The sequence below is a fragment of the Nelumbo lutea genome, chromosome 6, assembly GCF_056320005.1.
Source record: "Nelumbo lutea isolate HS-2025 chromosome 6, American lotus-T2T, whole genome shotgun sequence".
In the NCBI taxonomy this organism is placed as follows: domain Eukaryota; kingdom Viridiplantae; phylum Streptophyta; class Magnoliopsida; order Proteales; family Nelumbonaceae; genus Nelumbo; species Nelumbo lutea.
This window is the reverse complement of record NC_142689.1, coordinates 40,087,041-40,094,851: the sequence shown is the minus strand read 5'-3', so window position 1 is coordinate 40,094,851 and position 7,811 is coordinate 40,087,041. Positions and strand designations below refer to the sequence as shown.

Genomic DNA, 7,811 nt, shown 5'->3' with positions numbered 1-7,811 from the left:
ATCCCTTCATCTTAAGGCTCAAAACCAAAACTAATTCTGATTGTCCGATCGGGATCATTTTGATCCGGAACCTTATTTTACATCAAGACAAAAATCCAAAATTATAAACACGTAGAGCATGAAATATTAAATCCAACAATACCAAAATCTCTCAAATCTGATACCATTTACCTACCCATCTTGAGACCCGAACTCAAACTATTTCTAATCAATCATAGCATTCAAATTGGGATCCCCTATAATAATACCATAAGACTATAACATCTCACCCTTTTTGGGGCTCTATCTTATCTTGCAAGCTCTACCCAAATCCATTGCAAGTTAGGATGATAATTTAACTCGAAATGTCCATTCCTTATTGGTAAACCTCTAAGACTCATTTTCCCAACCTAAGAAAGACTCTAACTATAGCCATTGATTTTCCAATACCAAATTTTGGCAATAAAGGCTTATGTAAGATTAACCCAAATTTTTCTATCTCCCAACCAAAAGGACAAACAAGAATCTATACAAAGAAACTTCCAAAGTGAGCAAGAAGAGTATAGAGAAAATCCGTTGGAGAGGTTTGAGAATGAGAGAAGTCCCATGATTGTTTATGTGTCCCAAGAAACAAGCAAAAACCAATCATGAAGTTCTTGAAAGAAAAATGATAAGAATAAAAATTATTATATTTTTATCACTAAATATTCAGTCTTTTATACTTAATTAGTACTTAATTGGACTCATTATACTTGTATTTCGATTCAGGCCATGAAAGAAGGCATCAGGAGAAAAACAAGGCTAATCAGGTAATTTTGCATTGTTTCGGTGCCACATATTGATCTAGGAATAACTCTCCCATCCGGACTCCGATTGAGATGATTCAAGATGCATTGGAAAGATAAGGAAAAACTATAAAACTTTCATTTTTGAGTTTGATAGATTGAAACTGCATCAAAGTCAAAATCAGGCCCAAAGTCCAAGCAATTTCATAGAGAAGCCCAATTCGTAGCTGAAGCCTAGCTCACAGAGAAGCCTTGCAGCAGCCCAATTCGTTGAAGAAGCCAAATACGAATACAAGAATAAGCAAACTGCAAAGAGTCCTATCAGATTTAATTTTCTGATGTAATTCTAGAAAGATAAAGGAGATTGAGATTACCAGATAAGAGATAGGATAGGATTAGATCTAAACTAATCATTAGGAATTATGACTTTCTATTTTTGAGAAAGAACTCCAAAAAAGAGTTAGAAACAGCCCCTCCTCTTAAAGCTATATAAAGGGGGGGGGGGGGGGGACTAGCACTAGGCATCAATCAATCTGGGGAGCAATCAAAAGTCCTCCAAGAGAGCTTCAGGGAAGCAGCCAGCAACCCAGGAGGAGAAGAAGGTGGTGGCAAAGAGAAGACGAGCTCATCGATCTCAACTTCAAGGGCGACATCATGAGTTCTTTCTTATACCTTATTTGTTTAATCTTCTTTATCATGAACTAGTTTATTTATAGTTGGGGCTATGGAAAGACTAACCACGACCATGGATTGATTTTTATTTAATTCAACCAATCTATTTTTATTTTCATATTGTCTATGAGTTATTATGTGTAATGCAATTAGGAGTTTGGTCACCTCTTAGTTGATTTGGTTTATGTGAATGAACCGAAAGGGAAATTCATATAATAAACTAAATAACTCATAGTGTGAATTGAATGATATATAGGAATATATATATATATATATATATATATATATATATATATATATGTATGTATATATATATGATCCATCTGATGATATAGGTTTTTCATAGAACTTAATGCACTTTCTATCTCGACAACTCTAATCGAGGAATCAAAGGGTTACTTGATAGAAGTAGGTTTGATATATCCTGGAAGGGAATATTAAATAAATTAGAAAAAACTTCAGCTTATGAAAATAATAAATTATCTTAGTTAATTTAATACAATGATATTCATTGAAAAGGTTAGGTGGACCAATAGTCCTAGCACTTTCAGTTTAATCGTTGCAAGTTTAGTCATTGATTGCCTTTGTTTTTGTCTCTTTTCTTTTTCTATCTTTAATTTTCAGTAGTTCTTATTGTTAGATCCAAAATTAGGTTGTCCAAATAATTTAGGGAAGTTATAGTTCTAATACTTATTTTGTTAAATCCCCGTGGGAACGATATCTTTATACTACTTGATAACTAGTGCACTTACTAGGGTTATATAATTATAGCTATCAAGTTTTTGGTGCCATTGCCGAGGATTTAATCCTAAAATAATATTAGAACTTGTTAACCTTGGTTAATTTGGATTTTACTCTTTATTTAATGTGTTCAAATTCTTGTTGTATTCAGATTAATTAGTGTATGACACGCACTAGAGGCGAAGAACTAGCAAAATTCAACCCTGAAATAGAGAGAACCCTTTGCATACTACAAATAGCCAACAAAAGTAAAGAGAAAGAGAGAGGGTTAAAGGAGGCGAACCAGTAGAAGAAGTTGAGGAAGAGATGGCAGATGAAGCAAATCGAACTCTTTTGGACTATGCTTGTCCAACAATTGATGGGGCTACTTCTAGCATTTGCAAGCCAATGATTCAAGCCAATAATTTTGAGATCAAGGCTACGATTATCCAAATGATCCAAACGAGTATTTAGTTTAGTGGGTTGCCGAGTGATGATCCCAATGCACATATCGTTAACTTTCTGGAAATATGCGACACATTCAAGCATAATGGAGTTAGCGATGATGCTATTAGGCTTAGAATTTCTTCATTCTCACTACGTGATAGAGCTAAGGATTGGCTTAACTCACTCCCTGCAGGAAGTATCACTACTTGGAATGACTTGACTCAAAATTTTTTGGCCAAGTATTTTCCTCCCTCTAAAATAGCAAAATTGATCAATGATATCACTACTTTTGTTCAACTAGAAAAGAGAATCTTTCTATGAGGCATGAGAACGATTTAAAGAGGTGCTTAGGAAGTGTCCTCACCATGGAATACCTGTTTGGTGTCAAATTCAAACTTTTTATAATGGTATTACTCCTTCTAATCACTCCATTATTGATGCAGCTGTAGGAGGCACAATCATGAGGAAAACACCAGAGGAAGCCTATGATCTAGTGGAAGAAATGGTATCAAATAGCTACCAATGGAATAATGACCGAGCCGATCGAAGGGGAGTGCATCATCTAGATTCTTTTTCAGCTTTATCTGCTCAGCTTACTACTTTGAATAAAAAATTAGACAATCTTAGTATTGCAGCAATAAACATGTCATTTTGTAATTCATGTGATCTTTGTGGCCAATTGGGACATATAAATTCTGATTGTCAGGTAGGTAATCCTTTTGCTTCACATGAAAGTGCTAATTTTGTTTCTCATGGTGGCAGGCCAAATTTTAACCTTTATTTGAATACATACAATCTAGGGTAGAGGAGTCATCCGAATTTTTCATGGAATAACAACCAACAAAAAGCACCCATGGGATTTCAACAGCAGCCGCCCTCACAAGAGAAGAAGGGAAATTTAGAGGACATGACTTCTTAGTTCATTAGTACTACTGAAGCAAAGTTCCAAGATCATGAAAAGAGATTCTTAAATCAAGAGGCATCTATTAAGAATTTAGAATTTCAAATGGGGCAGATTGTGAGTATGCTGTCAGAAAGAATAAAGGGATGATTGCCTAGCAATACAAAGAAGAACCCAAGGGAGCAAGTGAATGCCATTGCCTTAAGAAGTGGAAAGAATCTTGGCAAAATCAAGGATGATGATCAAAAAGTTGAGGTAGCCGATTCACAAATGGAGATCGAAGGGAGTACACCTAAACTAAATTTAGATGCCATTAAATTTCCTCTCCCCTCCCCTAAAAGAGTTTTGAAAACTAACTTGGATAAACAATTTGAAAATTTTTAGAGGTGTTTAGAAAAATACATATTAACATTCCTCTTCTTGATGTATTGTCGCAGATGCCAAAATATACCAAATTCTTGAAAGAGGTGATGCCAAATAAAAGGAAATGGGAGGAATGCAAAATGGTGAAACTAAACGAAGAGTGTTTAGCAATTCTTCAAAATAAATTGCCCCCAAAGCTCAAGGACCCAGGGAGTTTTTCTATTCCTTGCACCATAGGAGATAATGAGTTTGAGAAATCTTTATGTGATTTAGGTGCCAGTATAAATCTAATGCCATATTCTATTTTTGAAAAACTTGGATTGCATGAACTAACACCTACTACCATTACCCTGCGATTAGCTGATAGAAGCATTAAATATCCTAGGGGAATAGTAGAAGATGTTTTAGTCAAAGTGGGCAATTTTATTATTCTTGCTGACTTCATTGTGTTGGATATGGAGGAAGATAGGACAATTCTTTTGATTTTATGAAGACCTTTTCTTGCTACTGGTAATGCTTTAATTTATGTGCAAAAAGGTCTACTTACTCTTAGAATCAATGGTGAAGAAGTGTTGTTTAATGTACTTAAAACCATGAAATATCCCAACACAATTGAACTTGAAATATATGCAATCGATTGCATTGATGTTTGGGCAACTGAAATGAACGCATCTAAATTAGATGATCCTTTAGAAAGCTGCATTCTTAATTCTTGTAAAAATGTGCAGGCCTTGGATGAAGAAATTAAGGAGGTTTTGAACTATTTGGAGGCTGGTCAAGAAGAGTTCAAGCCAAGACAAGAAAAATTTTTACCATTGGATGGACCGACCTCTACCAAGCAATTGTGACCTTCCATTGAAACACCTCTAGCTCACACAAAACTCCTCACATCTATTGTGCAGGCCCTTATTCCAGATTTAAACCCACCCATGATGGATGAGAGGGGAAAACATCAGAAGTTGCAACTACAAGACCTGGAGGATCCGATTTATGATTAAAAATAGGAAAGTTTGTTTTTCTTTTTTTCTCTCTTCTTGTTTTTATAATTAAGTTATTTCCACCTTTTCTTTTTACAATACATTGAAGACAATATGTAAACTAAGTGGGGGGGGGGGAGAGTATAGGATTTTATTTCTATTCAATATATATATATAGATATCAAAACCTCAACTCTTTTGAAATCAATTGAAACAATGTTCTATAAAAATTCTTGTGAACCTAGTAATGAGGTACGATCAAGGAGTACATGACTTATCTGAAGCCATTTCCAATTAACCTAGTCCTAAATTCAGGTTTAAGTAAATGGGTAGTTGTTTTACCATTGCTACAATTGGTAGGATGGAGCATAAAATGCATCTACTGGCTGAGTGATCCAAAAGTGAGATGGAGCATAAAATGCACTCACTCCCGGAAAAAAAAAAGAAGAAAATAAAAAGAGAGGTTTTCCATGATTTATTACCTGACTTGTAGTAGCAAAAATTGGATTGACTGATGAATGAGTTGTGTATGACTTGGTTGTGTTGATTTAACGGTTTGCAATAGTTAACCTAGAATATTTGTGAAGAAAGATGAAGGAGAGTTGAGTTTAAAGATTGGAAGGATAGTTGCTTGTTTTGTGTTTGCTTGAATTTTGTCTTGCCTGATGACGGGCAAGGTTTAAGTATGGGGGATTTGATAAGAATAAAAATTATCATATTTTTATCCCTAAATATTCAGTATTTTATACTTAATTAGTACTTAATTGGACTCATTATGCTTGTATTTCGATTCAGGACATTAAAGAAGGCATCAAGAGAAAAACAAGGCTAATCGGGTAATTTGCATAGTTTTAGTACTACATAGTAATCTAGACATAATTCTTCCATCCGGACTCCGATTGAGATAATTTAAGATACACTTTAAAGATAAGGAAAAGCTATACAACTTTTATGTTTTAAGTTTTGATAGATTCGGACTGCATAAAAGTCAAAATCGGGCCCAAAGTCTAAGCAAATTTATAGAGAAACCCAATTCGCAGCGGAAGCTCAGTTCACAGAGAAGCCTTGCAACAACCCAATTCGTTGAAGAAGCCCAATACAAATACAAGAATAAGCAAACTACAAAGAGTCCTATCATATTTAATTTTCTGATGTAATTGTAGAAAGATGAAGGAGATTGAGATTACCAGATAAAAGATAGGATGAGATTAATTCATCATTTTCATTTTTTACCACAGTGGTCCAACCTTTTTTAGGCACAACTTGCAGAGGACTTACCCAAGAAGAATCAGAGATAAGAAAGATAATACCTGAATCAAACCATTTTATCACCTCTTTCTTTACTACCTCTTTCATATTAGGATTTAACCTCCTTTGGGGTTGCATCATAGGCTTGAATCCTTCTCCCATCAAGATTTTGTGCATGCAAACTGATGGATTTATTCCTTGAATGTCGCCAATGCTCCATCTAATCAGCCTTTTGTGTTCCCTAAGCACCATTATCAACTTTTCTTCTTCAAGACCTGTCAAGTAAGAAGAAATAATCAGAGGTAAGGTAGATGAATTTCCCAAATAAACATTTTTTAAATGCGAAGGAAGATGTTTAAGTTCAAGAGTAGGAGACTTCTCAATTGATGGTTTGGCTTTTGAAGAAGAACAAATATCCATAGGCAAAAATTTTTCTCTTTTTGCTTTTCTCCCAAATAGCTTATTGCCTCCTTATGCTTCTCATCTAAAATTTGTTCTTTCACATAAAAAGAATTAGCAATGCAATTTTCCATGAGATCATCTAACCTAAATGCATAAAATTTTCTATCTACCAAATCATCAATGTAATTTATCATTAAGACTTTTTTTTCATTATTGGAATGTTTCATAGTTTTAAAAACGTTAATAAATAGCTTCCTCATCATTAATTCTAAGGCTAAGTTTTCCTTGTTGGACATCAATTAAAGCTCTTCCTGTGGCAAGAAAATGTATCCCTAAAAGTAGGGGCATAACATAATCTTCTTCCATGTCCAAAACAATGAAGTGAATAGGAAAAATAAATTAATCTACTTTTACCAAAACATCTTCCACTACTCCCTTGGATATTTGATACTTTTGTCAGCCAATTGAAGATAAACAGTGGTAGGTGTTGGCTTCTTCAACCCAAGCTTCCTGAAAACAAAAAAGGGCATCAAATTAATGCTTGCACCAAGATCACAAAAGCCTTATCAAAATTAATTTCACCAATGATGCACGGAATAGAAAATCTCCCTGGATCCTTGAGTTTTAGAGGTAATTTATTTTGTAGGGTTGTCGAGCATTCCTCATTAAGTTTTACCATCTCAAACTCCTATAACCTTCTTTTGTTTTAATCATTTCCTTCAAGAATTTGGCATAATTTGACATCTGAGAAGTAGCATCAAGAAGAGGTATGTTAATATGCAACTTTTGAAACACCTCTAAAAATTTAGCAAATTGCTTATCCAATTTAGCCTTAAGAAATCTTTTAGAAAAGGAATAGGAGGTTTGTAAGATTTTAAATTAAGAGTAGAAGAACTTCTATTTTTCTCCATTGATGACTCATAATCTTCTTCTTTGGCTTCAAGGTCTCGGCTTTCTTCCTCGTTTACATGCTCATCATCTTTTTCTTCTTTTCCAAGTTCTTTTCCACTTCACAGAGTAATGGCCTTTACTTGTTCCCTATGATTCTTCTCAGAATTGCTAGGTAATCCTCCTTGTGGCCTTCTCAAAATTGCTTGAGCAAGTTGTCCAATTTGAATTTCCAAGCCTTGAATTCTTGCCTCCGTACTGTTTATAAATTTTGCCATCATATCTTCCAAATTTGGCTTCTTTTCTTATGGATTTTGTTGGTGTTGCTATTGAAAGCCAGGAGGTGCTCTTTGTTGATTATTACTCTAAGAAAAATTTGGAAGGCTTCTCCATCCTATATTGTAAGTGTTGGAGTAGGGATTGAAATTG

At 34.5% G+C, this 7,811-nt stretch overlaps 1 non-coding gene across 1 annotated transcript; it reads right to left on the bottom strand.

Annotated features, from left to right (window-relative positions):
• Positions 1-2,867: 2,867 nt before the first annotated feature.
• On the bottom strand, positions 2,868-2,975 carry LOC148848689 (small nucleolar RNA R71). Its single transcript, XR_016101569.1, has one exon. It is a non-coding gene; the product is annotated as a small nucleolar RNA R71 (small nucleolar RNA).
• Positions 2,976-7,811: the final 4,836 nt, after the last annotated feature.